At 39.9% G+C, this 18,020-nt stretch overlaps 1 protein-coding gene across 1 annotated transcript in view; it reads right to left on the bottom strand.

The window, feature by feature from the left end:
• LOC122807288 (carbohydrate sulfotransferase 11-like) overlaps positions 1-18,020 on the bottom strand; it is a 971,210-nt gene that overhangs the window by 767,414 nt on the left and 185,776 nt on the right. The window lies entirely within an intron of this gene.

Below are 18,020 nucleotides of genomic sequence, written 5' to 3'. Positions count from 1 at the left end.
GGCACTGCTTAGATAACACATCTGAATGCAGTGCCAGGCAGAAATGTAATCTACAAGCAATTGATGCACTAAGCATGATAAAAAAAGCCCAATGTCTGTGATTTGTTCATAGGTTCATAGGTTCATAGGTTCATACTAGGCTATCTGCCCGAGGGCATTTACAAGCCTAGCCCATCGTTTTGTGGCTTATGCCACCCCTTTAGTATGGGGAACTATACCCATTATTTTGCTGTGCCTCTGTCGAGCAGTGACACTGAGGTAATCCCTGGGGTATATCTGCGATCTCCCATCCATTGGTCAAGATTTCTCTTGAACAAGGCCAGCGAGGTGCTCTGCCTCACATGTACCGGGATTTTGTTCCACAGCATAGGGAGTCTTTGGGTGATGAATCTATCCCTCCAGCACGTCCTATTAATAGCCGTGTCGAGGTTTAAGTCTCCCGCCCTTGTGGCTCTGATGGATCTAGATTTTTTGAGGTGAAGCATATTCATCAAATCTGGGTTTGACATGGCCTTGTATGTTAGGCAAAGGTCACCTCTGAGCAAGCGGTTTGCGACTGAATAGAGCTGGAGTTCTTTCAGTCGGGCAGCATAGGACAGATTTTTGAGACCCTTTATCCTTTTGGTGAGGAACTTTTGTGGCCTCACCAGCTGCTGCAAGTGTCGGGTCAGATACATTCCGAATGGGGCATTGTACTCAATCATTGGTCTGATGAGTGATGAGTAAAGGGAGACTATGACCTCCCTTGATCTAGATGAGAATCCCTTCATGATAAGGTGGGCAATGTAGAAGGTCTTCCTAACTACTTTAGCTACATGGGTGTCGAATGACAGACTAATATCAACCTGGGTCCCCAGGTCCCTGATAACTTCTTCTGTGCTCAGTGGATTGCCACCTATTTGGTAGCTAGGGGTAACCTTGTTTTTCCCGAAGGGTATGACTATGCATTTTTGGCATTTAACTTTAGGCCGTGGCTCTGGCACCAGTTATCCGTTTCTGTGAGACCCTTCTGAAGGATATCTGTGTCAGATGTGTTTTCTACTATGGCCCAGTTTGCAGTCATCTGCAAACTTTGTCAGCCATAACCCTCCTGTGTTTGCTTGTACTTGGAAAAGTAGATGCCAAACAAGAGTGGGCCCAGGACTGAGCCCTGTGGGACACCACTTGTGACAGGCTTTGAGTCTGACATGGCGCCAGCAACTCTGACCCTGTGGGTTCTGTCACTCAGCCAGTTTGCAACCCATCTTGTGATGTATGGGTTAACATTTAAGCTGATGAGTTTTCAATGATACCCGAGTGGGGTATTGTATCGAAGGCCTTAGCCAGATCGAGGTAGGCTGTATGGACTGCCTTTCCCTCATCAATGGCTTTGGTGACTGTTTGAAAAAGTCAACCAAGTTTAAAAGGCATGATCTGCCTTTGACAAAGCCAAACTGGGTTGGATCCAAGGTCTGCAAATTCCCTATGTCTTTATTTATGAGGTCCATTATGATCCTCTCCATGGCTTTGCAGATAAGGCTTGTCAAGCTAATGGGCCGGTAATTTCCAGGGTCGGTGGAGGCACCGCCTTTGTGAAGTGGGACCACAGTTGCAGTGCGCCACTCCTGGAGTGCGTATCCAGAGGTAAGACTTTGATTAAACAGCTGTCCTAGCTTTGGGTTTAATTCCTCATTGAGTTCATGGAGCACACAGCCGGACACCATCAGGTCCCATGGATGCTGTGTTTTTTGCTTTGGAGAGAGCAGTTCTCACTTGGGCGCTGGAGATGTTTGGGGCGCTGCAATCGTTTGGTATAGATATCTCTCCTTTTGGGGGGGGAGAAGTTTGCACTGAACCTGTCAGCCAGTATGTTGGCAATGTCTGTAGGATAAGTAATCTTCACATCATTTTGAACTAGTTCTGAGCATATCTGGGAGTTTCCTCCTAGGTTTCTAACATAGCTAAAGAAGGCCTTATGATTGTCTTTTGAGTCTTTAGCTATTTTTCTCTCGAAATTTGCTTTGGATGATTTTATGAGAGCTCTTAGTTTTTACTTATAGTGATCAAGGGTGTCTTACCTTTTAAGGATTTTGCTCTATCTTGTAGTAGCTTCCTCCTTTTGTTGTAGAGTTTGTTTATGGCTGGGGTCCACCAGACTGGACGCTTGCCTTTGGTACAAAGAGTCCTTGTTTTGCTTGGGATTGCCTTATCCATGCAGTCCTGCAGGTGCTGGTAGAAGGCATTTGTAAGTGATTCAGCGGCTTGAGTACTGTTTTCCGCATTTCGGGGGCCTTAAAGGAGACCACACTAGTCTTTAGAAGTGTGAAGTCGGCTTTTGAGAAGTTCTTTACTGTGGTCTTTTTATTTCAGGTGGGGGTGGGATGAGGACCTCCAGCGAGATTAGTTTGTGATCTGATCTCACCAGTGAGGGGTATACTTCCGGTGTTGAACATTGTGCTCCCATGTTCGTGATGATGAGATCAAGTATGTTATCTCCTCTTGTGGGGATGGTGACTAGTTGTTCCATGGCATTTGAGTTTATGAATTCCAGGAACTTTTGGGCTAGGGTGTTTGGGCTTGAGTAGTGTTCCCAGTCTATATTAGGGTAATTGAAGTCACCTAGTATGATGGTGTTTGGTGATACATTTATTTGTGTACTTAAATCAAGATTTTTGATATTGCCAAGAATTCCTCTTTTCTGAGGTATAAAGATTTCAGAGTTAGTACATATAAACACAGCTGCTGGACTGAAAGGGACAAAGCCTCCTGCAAAAATGCTTATAAAGTGTTCACACCAAGCTTCGAGGTTGAATGCTTATGTCAGTGTGACCAACACAAGTCTCGTGCCCACATTTTCTTTCTTTTTTTGTGTCGGACCATGCTTTCTAGAACTGATCACTACTGTATCATCACATTTTAGTCATGCAGTCCATCTATTGCTGATCCTTTCTTACCTTCAGAATGGTATTGTTTATTCTTCCTGTCCCCATCATTTTCTAATACAGATGTATAATGTCTGGTTTGCAAAAAGACTACCAAGAGCATCTACTCATTTATTTACATTTTGCTAACCATGTTATTTTAAAGGGACAATATATTAGTTCTGAGACACTGGCACATATTAGGGTACAGTCCATTTAATGATGGGACATTCCACAAAGAGCCTCTTCTTCAAATTTCTCTTGCTTAATGCCCTTGTCATCACTTCAAGAAACTTGTCAAGTTCTACTTTTTTCCAGTGCTCTCAGGGATAATGGGGGATTGTTCCCTGTATATAAAGATCACAGTAGTCTGTATATAAAGATTAAACTGTCCTCCCTTCTCTGTGATACTGTGAACTCACACTTAGCATATGTAAGTTCCAGAGCGTGTTTGAATGTAACTTCCCACGTGTGAGCAAAAATGCTTTTTCCCCATCTCTTGTCTTTCTGCAATTAAGTGAAGACACATTATCTAAAGTTACTGCCTAGCTGACGAGTTGGACCAGTTGACCGATTAAACTCAATCAGCTCGTGCTTGAGAAGTTTGTCATCACTATTACAGACCAGATCAAAGTATTATCCTTTATATGACCAAATGGACATAAAACACATCAATTATAAAAGCTACATAATACATGTGTCAACAGCAAAGAATGCATTTTGCTTAACTGTTTACAAACCAAAACAAAAATGTACACAATGGAAGCCGCCTGACTTAATAGACGTAATAGCACTACTCATTTACTGTAGTGAGTCTGTCATCGCTAACCGCTGACTCCAAATATATGGCAAAAGAGAAGAGTAATGCCCTTTATGTAAAATATGTATAAAACCGTTTTTTTTTACTTACAAATTGTTCTTCTAAGTTTATATGAAATTCACTCTGCAAGCAAGTGACCTAACTGCAAAGTTTACAAACAGGCCTGAAGCAAGGTGAAATTAATTATAAATATCCCTAAAGTTCATATCAATGTTCTAGTCAGTTCAGCAAACTAGGTGAAGTACACTTCAAATCAAGGAATCACAGGCTGAGATAAAGATTTATTTGTGTTTAAGAGTCTTAGATCTGCATGGAATTAACATGGGTGAGAAAGAGCTACTGAAGGCAAAAGGAAACAAAACAAAATGGGAAGTCCACCACATTCCCCCACTTCCTAAAACTCGTAAATTTAAGAAAATTATGCAGATGCACGTAATTACATCTTATATTATGTGTGTGTATATACATATGTCACCCACACACCAGATAAAACAATAACTGTTTAAATATTACTCATACAGTTCTACTGCAGCCCAAAAGTAGTTCAATCAAGTTTGGTACACAAGTCCAAGCATTACCACTCATCTGTCATTGAAACGCGATTCATAACTCGTTATCCAAACAAAAAAAATACTGTTAAAATCTCAGGCAACGTGCTCTGAAACTTTAAGTCATTTAAGTGTTCTGTGGATTATGTTTGCTATATATGTTACTGCTGATGACTCAAAGGCATATACTAACTCGTGGGGCCGTAACAGGGATTAACAAAATGTTCCGATTTTGCACAAACAAGCAGGGCTCTACTAATAACAGATATTGTGTTATGACATAAACATTTATGCAACATGGATGTTTGTTTCATAAAATGAATGGCTGGAAAGTAGATTTTCTATGTCTGTTTAAGGTTAGAAGCTGAAAATATGTCACTCATTGTAAAATAAATCTTTTCCTAGTGATTCAGCCAAGCATTACTGTCCCAAGCACAGCTTTGAGCACCTCTTTCCCCGGCAGCACACTGTCAGTGTCAGCTGAGTGTGAACTTTTATTTTTCAGTGTGTGGAAGTATAAAAAAGTATCATTAAAAATTGCAGCATACTGTTGTTATTTATTCAGATAAGCATTTATTTTTTAGATATCTGGAGCGATCCTTACAGACCTGCTTCAGTGATGACACGGACCACAAGGAGAAAGAGAACAGGCAAACTATATATATATATATATATATACACACATATATATATATATATATATATATATATACACACATATATATATATATATATATATATATATATATATATATATATATATACACACACACACACACACACACACACACACACACATATATATATATATATATATATATATATATATATATATATATGTATATATTTACACGGACGTCAGATTAGCAAGTTGATCTAAGCATCATGCCATTATGAGATGGGGAACTGATATACCAAGGCAAGGGGGGACATACTGTGAACTCTGAATCTCAAACACATACACAGCAGAGATCAGAACCATACCTCAGAAACTGGAGATGTGTGTCATGTAGAAGTCTTCATTTGCAATGAATAAATGTGCTCAGTAAAAAAAAAAGCCTACAACTGAAAAATGTATATGAAAACTGTTATCTCAAAAGCACAATGCAGTCAAGGACATGTAAAAGACCACACTTTCACCATGGACACTACATAAACATATATATCCAGCCCAATGACACAAAGATTGGATTTCCATCTATAGTGCCAGAAACAGATTCACTCAGGTTAATACAAGGCTTGCTAGAAAGCACAAGATGAGTGACCACCCTACAGTTGCTTTCCCTTCCACGAGAATGGGACATCATTTACATCTTTTCACTGCCTAATAACACCTGTCAGTCTGTGTATGTATCTGTAGTGTAAACATATGAGCTAATGAAGTGTTCCAAAGGCAGAATGGCATGAGTGTCACTATACAACCGGTCTCAAAGAAAAGAGGTGAAATGGATGGGGGTGGCCTCTTCCTTTTTGGTGGGTTGCACCTTGGCCCCCTCCAGCTCTCTACCAGTACAGGCTCTTGGAAGGACAGCACAAGTACTGATAGCGTCCTGGTCTGCAGTTTCCTGCTTAAGGTCACAAGGCTACTTCCAATGAAGATAGGAAAGCCATACAAATATGGCTGTACGGGAGGGGGGGGGGGGCTGTTGTACTTGCTAGTGGGGCTCATGAAAATATCCTTACTGCCAAGTCATCTCTGATATACCACTAGCTGCGCACTGTGTAGCATGCCTAAGAACCACAGAATGACTGTTCTAAGATTAAACTGGGGTGTTTGGCAACACTCTTGAGTAACTGATTACTCTGAGCAACACATTGCTCAATGCTGTCATTGCTTCCTGCAATAAGACTACATGGTTCTGAAACAAACTTTAGCAACTCAGAAAAAAATTGTAAAGCTATCATTTTTACCTGTAGTTTAGATATGAAACATTTCTATTGTGGATATATGAAACCCACATAAAATAGCAGTTCATCTCTAAATAATGTAACAGGAATGCACTTCAGTGAAGCAGAGAGCGCAGGCATTCAAAGTTTGGTTTTATAGCTCCCAGAGTCCTTCTCATTTGCAACCCTGCAATCTAGCTCCGATTATCCAAGATGATGTGATACTTTTAACAACTGACCTAGTTATTCTCAGTGCTACTGTCATATGAACTTCACAAAAATCATTCTACTAAATCCTGGCTACCTAATTGTACCTGTAATAGATGCTGAGGTCTACCCTGAAATACAATATGCTGTCTCATTTAAGTAAAAGAAAGAAAGAAAAGATTAAGAAGCAGAACAATTTTAAATAAACTGTATTGCAGCAAATACAAAATGCACTGCTGCAAGCCAAATGCAATTTACAACAGGCTGCAAACTAGCATCAAACACTTTCAGCTTGAATGCATGCCAGAAAATAATCTCCTGGAACTTATTATATGCCCGTCAAGTAACACACGTAATATGGAACATATAATACAGTATGCATTACCAAATCAGTATGGTTTTCAGAGAGATCAGTTTTACCCACTACTGCCATCATTGCTTGTTTCTCAGCGTCCAGAACCAGGAACCAAAAGTATGAAGAACCCCCTATTTACAGTGCTGCTTTCCTGAGTTGTCATACACAATCCATCTTCTTCTAAGACTCACTGTTATAGAATTACCTTCTCCCACCTGCAATTGCTGTGCCCCAAACTGCTCAACTTAGCATGCACATCCTTCTCTCTCTCCCTCTATCTTTTGCTGCATATCAATGCAATCTGTATTTGCTGTAATACATGTACTATAACTACATATTTCGGTTTATAGAAGTGATATACCCATGTTTGCGTGACAGTTTTCTGGTACAATTACATTAACACTGAAATTCCTACTAAACAGCAAGCAGTTACAAAAAGATGAAAATGAAAAGAATTACATTAATGATATGGGTAGGTATTTTCCTGCATTTTCATTTGCTTTTAGAAGCTGTACACTGCTAAACAGTACAGTCGTAGAAAAGGCATCAAATGGAAGTCATCCAGGAAAATATACCATATTCCTAGTCATTTTATACCCAGATGTGCAACAGCCCAAACAAATGAAAGGCTATGCAAGAAACATTAAAGCAATATGACTTTGTCATATAAACAGCATTAAAAAACACTTGAAAAGCAACCAAGGCTGTGACTGCCAAACCATTAAATTAACTGATGTGTTCCAAAGTGGCCATCACTGTTTTCCATTATTTCTCAGCAACTGACTCAAGCGAAACTTTCCAGACAAAATAATCTGAGCACAATAAAACAGGTCTAATGCTTCACACCTTTTGCCGCTGGTATTATAATTCAATGATTCATTTGTGTTTGATGTTTTTTGTTTTACTTTAGGATAAAAACTGTTAAGGATAAAGTAAAAAAAAAAATTTGCACTAACTTATTGTCGTTTAATTTGTTTTATGCTCATACTCATGTGTAATTTACTCTGCACAGTGTTTGGATAAAGGCATTTTAATAAACTTGAAATCAACAATGAACTTTTTGGTAGAGCAGCTAATTCAAGCATGTAGGCCAATTCATATGGTACTATTACCAAACACCAACTACAAGCTTTTATTTGGGGAAAAGGAAAATGCTGTCGATGATGAAAACATGATTCTACTTCTCCTGAACCAGTTTCATGCTAAAAGACAAATAAAATAAGTATTTACCAGTGCTGAATCTTTGCCTGCATTAGAGCTGAACTGTACCAACCATGGTTAATGACTCATCATGCAAAGCAGTTAACAAGCAGAAATTAAGACTGTAATTATTCACTTCATTTTCCTGGAGAAATCAAGCTACATTTAAAGAATTATTTTCGAACTCTGCTCCATTATTTTCTAACTCCGGCGCAGTGATGCAGCGGAAGCGTTATTACCTCACAGCAAGACGTTCCCTGGTTCGATTCGTGGCTGGACTGCCTTCTGTGTGGAGTCTAGATGTCCTCCCTGCATTCATGTGGGTTTCTTCCCACACGACAAAGACATGCATCTGCAGTGTTTCTCCCCAGGCCTTCGCTGAAAATTGGCTTCATTCCAAGTTGGACTTTCCCGGTTAACAAATGTTAAATAAATAAACTCTGCTCCTAGCTCTTTATCCTCTGTCCAACTGAGAATTCAATGACTATTCTGTACAGAACTGGGCATCATCTCTTCTTGTTGCTGCCCAGCACTGACAATGAGATTGTCCTGACTGACTGACTGACAAGGAAGCAAGACGACTAATATTCATAATATTTTAAAAGTAAATCGAAACAGCAAGGCAAAGCTTACAGCATAAAATAAACTGCAAAGCAATGTTTCAGTCACTGTGTGCTTAGAAACTACAAACATATTTCCATCTAAAGTGCAACAGTGTTTCTAGCAATACTATATTAAAAGAGTGGCAGCAAATTTAATTTAGAAAATGATGCATTTTTCTTTTTTTTTCAAAAAAATCTTTATTTAGTTTTATATTAAAATCCAACAATACAGACAGATCACATCTCATAACATGCATGGGCGAGAACAACAGAAAACAAAATAATAATATATCAAGCAAATAACTATTTTACACCTATTTACAACAGTATCATTCAACCTAACATGCATATAAGAACATATCCAAAGTTTTGAATAAAGTAGGGTAGATGTGGAGCTGGGTTTAGTATAGAAGAGGGGGTGAGGAAGATTCTCTGTATTACTTTAATGAAAAGGATTAGAGTAGGGTGGTAAACCATTACATGCCGAGTCATCTAATAGGGAGTAGCAGAAGGAAACAGGATTAATCAACTAATTTAGTATAAGATTAAATAGTGTTTCCCAATACTCAAGAAAATAAGACTGTCTTTTGCGTTTAAAAATTACAATTTTATGGGCTAACAAGTGTTTACTTGCCATTTGTTTGAAAATGATGCACTTTTCTGCTCTCAGCTTCTACACTGTTTGCCACCCACAAACCATGTGCAACAGAACATTTTGAATGCAGTAAAAGGATTCTGTTCTAAATTTCTACTTCCCAACTACCCCATATGTTTTCAGTTTAATGACAAAACATTTAACTAGCAATGCAACAAATGTCACTAATGTTGTAGTTCAGCTCCATTATAAAGCAAATTTGACACTGACAAATCACTGTTTTAGAGTGTAGTTACCTTAACTTTACTCAAGCAGCTTTACAAAACATACCCATAGAGAAAAGATAAATAAATAACCAGCTAGGCATATTTTGTGTTGTATAACCAACACCACTATAAAATTTATCTACAGAATGACTTAGGATGACTACAGTCATTCAGTGGAGATATATTTGCAACCTTCTCACTGCATCTATTTAACTACAGCATGTATATAACTGTAAGAATACTCACAAAAGGTCCCAACACTTGAAGTATGCAGAGCTATATATTTCACTGTTCTTAAAATCAAGGATTCATATATATCACAAGGCCACTGAGTTTTATGACCATTCTTGCCTTGAGAGTACACTTCCTCAGGCTGAGGGCCAAACCACTCAGTCCTGGAGTAAATTTGTGGATACTCAACCGGTTATCTAATTTATGATAGAAGGAAGATGGTGAGTCACACTGCTTAACATGGACAGAAAGTTTATTCCAGAGGTTTGGGAGACACTGGTTTATACACCTGTCACTCCACCATGTTTTACTTACCTGTGGGTGAAAATGTGGGTGGCCTGGTTCTAGTATTGGTGAATTAAGAACTTGTGCAGTTGGGGGTTAAATTTAACAAGATTCTTGATATCACAGCTTATGAGGTCAGTTATAAAAGTTTACAATGCTTTGCAAATGAGGCTTGTAAGGCTGATAGGTCTATAATTAGCCATGTTGGTTATAAGGCCACCTTTATGGAGGGGAATCACCAATGCTATGCACTTCTCATCAGGGACAAAGCCAGTAGCTAAACTTAAGCTAAACTATTTGGCGAGTGTCTGTAAGGGTATGTTTAACAATATTAATTACACAGCCAGATATCTTGCAAGGTTCCATGGGGAAATTATTTTTGGTTTTGGTTAGCACATTCAGTAAATGATCCTTATAGATAATTTGGGAGTAAGGCATTCAGATATTTTAGGACTTTGAATCGAAGTCTCAATGGTAAAATCAGTGCTAAATTTGTTTGCAAGGATATTGGCAGTATCAGTTTTGTCAGAAAAGGAGGCCCCATTATAAATAATTTTGAACAATACCGGGTATTTCTTATAGTTTTCTAACATAGCTAAACAAGAATTTATAATTATCTTTTGCTTCAGAGGCCATCCTAAAGTTCATGGGCTCTTTTAGTAGACCTGATAGTACGTATTCTTCAGTTTTTGCATAATTCATTTGGTATTATCCTTGAGAAACTGGGTTTTAGAGCTACAAATTAATTTCATAACTGTGTAACAGCTGGGAAAGGAGAAAAACTACACCACAGCACAAAGTGGTCTCATACAACAGCAAGGAAATAAGTTCAAACTCAACACAAAAATTCAAGTTCGATCAAGATGTACACACCAATCTCACACAAACAGCAATCTTGACATCACTAAAAACACCATGCTCCAAATAGAAAAAAAACACTAATTTGACTAAAAGTATTCTTTAAAACTGCACATCTGAATCAAGGAAAACCTTCATCTTTTGATTTACAACAAAACGTTCCTCACCACAGCAAATTTAACCAACTAGAACATGGCTTATTACAAACTGACCAAATGTAAGGTAAGTCATTTTGGTAAGACATTCTACAAACTGACCAAATGGAAGGTAAGCCATTCAGCTGTGGGGAGTACAGGTCAAAAGCACATGATAATGACTTTATAGTACTTTGGTAACAAGCTCCTGTTTACACTCCAGCTGTTATTAATTTTTAGGATTTGTATTTTCATTTGAACATTCCTGCACTTTTTAAACACCTTTAACATAGGGTTACTACCTCTTTGGGCAGTTGAGTCCTGCAAAAAATAAATAAATAAAAACATGACAAGATGTCCTAAACTTTTAGGGCAGAAAAACATTTCATAAGTTTTCTTTATTATTTGCATAAACCAGTTATTTTGAATCTGAAACGCCTAAATGTTATATGAAATAGCATAAGCAACTAAAATGTTACAAGAATACACTTTTATTTTGGCAAAAGAAGCAAGGTTCTGTACTTTGCATTGGCTGTTTTATTTTGGCAAAAGAAGCAAGGTTCTGTACTTTGCATTGGCTGTGGGTATGTTTTGTCCTGCAAAATCTCACGTTTCTACAAAAAATGTCCCACTTTGGGCATTTGAAAAGGTGGCAAACCTACTTTAATAGTGTCTAAACCTTGCAACTTAGTCCACTGGGTCATAATTTATCTAGATGGAAACTACAGACACACTTACAACCTTAGCACATGATACCCCTTCACTTAGAGAGTTGCCAAAATAAGAAAAAATAAATGGCAAAGGGGAAAAAATTATCTAACCTGTTAAAAAATGCCTACCCTGCTATTATCTCATCTTACTATGGTTACTACACAACAAAAAGAAACATTAACTTTTTGGTGTCCCTTACAGGAGAACACAAACTAAGAATAAAGCTTTCAGTCTCTAAAGAAACCTGAAAATGTTACCCTTTCCCTCCAAATTGTGGTAGATAGGATACGCCTTGTGGGTGCCTATCTTTCCAACATGTAGAGTGAAGAAACTGCTCTCCCTAGTCTAGAAACAGACAATGAATGTAAAAATGATGGTCTTCAAAAATGCCACTTACTGCTTTAATCATTCTGCACACTGTTCCCAGATACTTTACAACCCTTAAAAATGATGGAATCATTTCAATTTCTACTAGGTGGGCTGAAGAGCTCAGCATTTGACAGCCAAGACCCAGAAATGCTGTTTTTTTTTTTTGGTCTTATTTTTTTTTTGTCTATTTCTAATTCAGGCCCCTAAGACACAATTAAGTTTAAAGGCCAGCAATAACACTGTCTTGCTGATAAAAGTCACACAGCTTTAGGCAAAATTTCGGACTGACAGTGTGAGTGTTATCACACAGCTCAAAAGCTCATAGAGACTTCCTTTCCCAGGTCTACATTACAACCACCAGCTCGGTGCCGAGAACTGGGTGCACAGCATGAATGAGCAATGGATTTCTCCTACTTTTTCAGGACAGCACTGCTAACTCCTTCTCCTTGGTAAAGTAATGCAGTAGCTTGAGATGATGAGACTCAACTGCTTAGTCATGTCAAAGGAAACTGGCATATTTTATCAAACCGCACATCATATTATATTTCATTTGTACAAAGTATTTTTTGTTAAATAATACCATGGATGTTTAGAACAAGCGTGACTATTTCATTACTATTCTGGCAGCAGAGTGAAAAAAAGAAAGTTTTATATCATTCTAAAAGTGAATGAAAACATGTTGGTACTTTTATAGTTCATACCGCAAGCTTGAACACTCAAATTTGTTTATTCAGCAAATCCCACATTGACATACAGACCCCCCCCCCCTTTACAGGAATGATCTAGAAAGTTTTAGGCTACAACACTCGTATATAAAACAGAACAGTCAAATTACTGATATAAACCTGGAAAAATAGCTTATAGAAGTCACCAAAACAGCATTTGGGGCAACCAGTTATTTTTAAACTCTTTACTTGGAAACTATCACACTGAGATAAAGACCCTTTCATGAAGACAATCAGAGGAGTTGTACTCTGCAAGACACAGATATAAGAAACAAAAATCAATTTACTGATATGCACCAACATTACATGGGTCAACCATTTAATAACAGTTGTATAGAAAAAAGGGTTACAGATAGACATAAGATAACGCACTTAAAATTTATAAAACACAAACAAACCTGCCATCAAGAATATTTCACAAACTTATGGTTTTTGTTCTCATCATATTGTCATGAGGTAAAAAGTTGCATCAAATACAGAATTCATTTTAAAAATTAGACTCGATATGGCTTGAAATAAGTAGTAGCTGCTTCCAGAAAGTAGCAGTTTCTCCAGAAGGGAGGAAGACAGACACAGTACAGACATCTAAAGCTATGCTCAGACTTCATAAGTTCATAGGCTCATAGGCAGGTACTAGGCTATCGGCCCAAGGGCCTACGTAAGCCTAGCCAACAAGGTTCCCTGGCTTACGCCACCCAAGAAAGTTATTTTCCTGTGCCACTGTCAAGCAGAGACACAGAAGTGATCCCCGCGGTGTATTTCCTATTTCCCATCCACTCATCAAGATTTTTCTTGAAGAGTGCTAATGAAGAACTTTGCTTGAAATAGATGGGTAGCCTGTTCCAGAGTATGGAAAGTCTGTGGGACAGGAATCTATCCCTCCAGCATGTCCTGTTTATTGTAGTGACAAGGTTTAGGTCCCTAGAGTGTGTAGCTTGGAGGGATTCGGATTTCTTTAGGTGTAGCATGTCAAACAGCTCTGGGTTTGACAAAGCTTTATATGTTAGGCAGAGATCACCTCGGAGTATGCTACAGAGTAAAGCTGGAGTTTTTTGAGGCGGTCAGTGTATGTATTTGTTTGAGGCTAGTAATCCCCTTTGTGAGGTACTTCTGTCACCTTTCCAGCTGCTGCAGATGTCTTGTGAGGTACATTCCAAAAGGGGCGTTGTACTCTATAATGAGTCTAATGAGTGTCGAGTAGATGGAAACAATGACCTATTTTTTCCTGGATGAGAACCCTTTTACGATGAGGTGTGCCATGTAGAAGGACTTCCTGACTACTGTGGCGATGTGACTATCAAAGGAGAGACTACTGTCCACCTGGGTCCCAAGGTCTCTTATCACGCATTCGGTGTTAAGTAGATTGCTGCCTATGTGGTAGTTCATGGGTACAGAGTTTTTACCAAAGGGGATGACACTACACTTTTTGGCATTGAGCTTGAGGCCATGGCTCTGACACCAGGCATCTGTCTCAGTGAGGCCCTTCTGTAGGATGTCCACATCATTTGGGGACTTGACTATGGCTCCTAGTTTTGCAGTCATCTGTGAACTTCGTTAGCCAGAGGCCTTCTGTGTTAGCCTGCACTTCAGAGAAGTAGACACCAAACAGGAGAGGTCACAGGATGGAGCCCTGTGGTACTCCACCTGTCACTGCCTTGAGGTGAGATTTGGAGTCTGCAACTTTTACAGTGCGAGTTTTGTCAGTGAGCCAGTTGGCAACCCATCTTGTGATGTAGGGATTTATACCTAGTTTAGTGAGTTTAGCTATAATTCCAGAATGGGGGATGGTGTTGAAAGCCTTGGTGAGGTCAAGATAGGCTGTGTGAACCACCTTACCCTTTGGTGACTGCCTCAAAGAAGTCGATCAGGTTCAGGAGGCATGATCTGCCTTTCACAAACCAGAACTGGGTGGGATCCAGAGTTTGGAGGTTACCAATGTCTTTGTTTATGAGTTCCATGATGATACGTTCCATGGCCTTGCAGACCAGGTTCGTCAGGCTAATAGGTTGATAGTTCCCAGGATCAGTGGTGGCTCCCCCTTTGTGGAGTGGGATAACTGTTGCTGTGCGCCATTCAGTGGGCACAAAGCCTGATGCAAGGCTATTATTGAACATGGTGCTTAAGTGGGGAGCCAGTTCGTTCTGAAGTTCATGTAAAACACACCTTGGGAAGTTGTCCAGTCCCATGGATGCTGTGTTTTTGGCTTTAGAGAGTGCAGCTTTTACCTGTGTAGTTGTGATTACAGGAACTCTGCATTCTTCTTGTATAGGTATGGGCCTTTTAGGGGGTGGGGGGGTAAAGTTAGCACTGAACCTATCTGCCAGGATGTTGGCAATATCAGTTGGTTCTGTAATTTTCGCGCCTTTGAGCTGTAACTCAGAGCAGATCTGGGTGTTGCCATCGAGATTCTTGACATAGCTATAGAATGCTCTGTGGTTGTCCTTGGAATTAGTGGCGATTTTGTTTTCGTAGCTAGCTTTGGAGGATCTTATAAGGGATCTCAGCTTCTTACTGAGGCTGACCAGGGAGCTCCTCCACTCATGGGATTTTACTCTCTTTTGCAACAGTTTCTTCCTTCTGTTGTACAGCCTTTTTATGGCAGGGGACCACCAGCTTGGCTTCCTTTTTTGGAGGATAGCGTCTTGGTTCTGTTTGGTATAGCACGATCCATGCACTCGTGTAAGTGCTTATAGAGTGCATTTGTGTAGGATTCAGCAGTTGTAACTGTATTGTCCATCTGCATGGGTGTCATTAAGTTCCCCACTTCTGTCTTAAGAAGCATGAAGTTGGCTTTGGAGAATTTTTTCACTGTGGTTTCCTTAATGGGGGGTGGGGGTGGGATGTGGATATCAAAGGTGATTAGCTTATGGTCAGATCGGACCAACGAGGAGTTGACTTCAGGTGTGGAACACTGATCACTCATGCTGGTAATGACTAGGTCTAGGATATTGTTGCCCCTGGTGGGGGTGTTGATAAGCTGATCTAGGGCATTGCAGTTTATGAATTACAGAAAGTGTTGAGCTAAGGAGTTGGTACATGAGTAGTTTTCCCAGTTGATGGTGTGGTAGTTGAAGTCGCCCATTATTAGGGTGTTTGGTTGAACCCTACTATTTTCCAGTACATCAAGAAAAGAGGAGTGGGAATCCTGGGGCATGGCAGGGGATCTGTGGCAAGCTACAATTTGGAATGCAGTTTTGCCCAGAGTTAGTTGCACTTGGATAACCTCGGATGCATTATGCTGAGCAACTAGCCTGTAGGTGTGGATATCCTTAATGAATATTGACACACCTCCGCCTTTGGTGTTTCGGTCTAGGTTACATGGCCAAAAAGTGTGGTATGAGTTATAGCCTGGTAGTGAAGGGGTGCTCTCTGCAGCCTTGAACCAGGTCTCAGTCACTGCACAGATATCAATGTTCTCCATTTTAAGGACTGCTTTGAGTGAGTGCATTTTGAGATTTAGACTTCTAGCACTGAGTAGCACTACCCTCAGTTTTTGCTTGCCTGTTCCTGTTATGGTGGTGAATTTGTTATTTGAACCCTGCCTATAAAAGGCACTACAGGGGCAGCAAGAGCCTTAGCCAATATCCGGAATCCCAGGGGCGACAGGTGCAGACCATCTGTGGCAAAGCATCATGGTCTGTCGACCATGTCATCCCAAGCAGACAGATACTGGATCCCCTTAGAATGACACCAGAAGCTTAGCCAATTGTTGAAGTCAATCATTTTGTCCTTGTACTGCGGTATCATTCTGGGCAATGGCAGAATGCTACTCAGGGCTAGAGTCATACCTGCCTGGGTTACAAGATCAGAGAGCTCTTTCATGTAGTCCAGGGAGGTATGTCTCAGGTCATTCACACCAACATGGACAATGACAGAGTCATATTTGTACTTGTTGTGGAGTGATCCGAGTACGTGGGTTATGTGGTGGATCCTGGCACCCGACAGGCAGCTAACAGTAACCTTCTCCTTGTTTAGCCTGGTGAGTGGGACATCAGTGTGCCTGACTCTAGAGTCACCTATGACTAGTGTGTTGGGTACATTGTTTTGCCTTATTGGCTGTGGTTGAGTGGCACACTGAGTCTGTGGGCTATGTGTTATTTGGGTTGTGTTGGGGGATGGAAGTTGTTTGCATTTCTGCTTTGGAGGTCTCTGTTGCTTAGGCAGATTATTATTGAGAGCCTCTGCAAATGTTTTTGTTACTATGTGTGGATTTTGGTGGTGTAGATTTAGTGAGACTATGTGATAAGTGTCGTGTAGTGCAAATGTTTACCTTCTCCTCATGACTGTCAAGTTCAGTCTTGGTTGGAGAGAGTGTTACCTCCAGTTTGGCAAGATAAGTGCATCTCTCACAGGTTGTAGTGTTTGGTGGTAGAAGGAGAGGGTTGTCTGTGTACATGAGGCAATTTCTACATTGCCCCAAGATGCCCAGATTCATCAGATAGACAGGAGAGAACACTGGGAGCTGACCCTTGGACATGCCTGAATAAAAAACTATTTTCCTCTAGATAAGTGAGGAAAGTGAGTACAAGAGCTGTTTTTCTCTAAGCCAGTGAGAAAAGTAAGTACAAAAACTGTTTTCCTCTAGGTAATGAGGAAGGTTGAGTGCTGTAGTAATTAGTAGGTTATTTAGTGCTTACAAGTTCTGAACAAGTGCTGAGCACGAATAAGCAAATTTAAGTGCTAAAACTAAGAATCTGTATCTGCACTTGACGAGTTACAGAACAGAAACAAGTGCAAATGCAGGCTTTCAAATCAGAAAGTTGAGAGAGATGGAAGATTGCCCAAACGGCCATTAACTACAATTTCTGGGCCAGAACCACTCCTTATTTGGTAGACAGGTTACCTAGTGCTTACCACTTCCACTGATAAGCTAGAAGGCTTCCCTCCAACACAGAAAGGCATGGGGGGGGGGGGGCTCAGAAGCTTACATACAGTCCTGGATACAGCAAATATGTATCTGGAACACTAGTTACAGGAAAATTAGGAAACAGGCTTACGTTTTTTTTTACTGAAAAGTAGCAAAAACAGCAGTAAAAACAATTCACATGCAGTGCAAGCTGGCACACTTGAGTATGTAGCAATATTAGACCAAACACAGTTTAAAAAATGCAATTAAATTAAAAAGGACTAAAAGCAAGTGCAGAAAGAGTTTATTAGGTAGAATGTGGTAAAGAGATGGGGCTGGGGGAGTGTCCCAGATCAAATCTACAGTTAGGCGGGCAACTGCAAAAGCCACCAAATTTAAACTACAAACCAAAAATAGGGAGGGGGTGTGACAAAACAGTTTCAACAGACATCTAAGCAACAACTAACAGTACAAACTTTAA

Source organism: Protopterus annectens, chromosome 7.part0 (assembly GCF_019279795.1).
Source record: "Protopterus annectens isolate FY-2018-M chromosome 7.part0, PAN1.0, whole genome shotgun sequence".
Lineage (NCBI taxonomy): Eukaryota > Metazoa > Chordata > Ceratodontiformes > Protopteridae > Protopterus > Protopterus annectens.
Note: the sequence above shows the minus strand (reverse complement) of the source record. Positions and strands in the feature narration are given on the sequence as shown.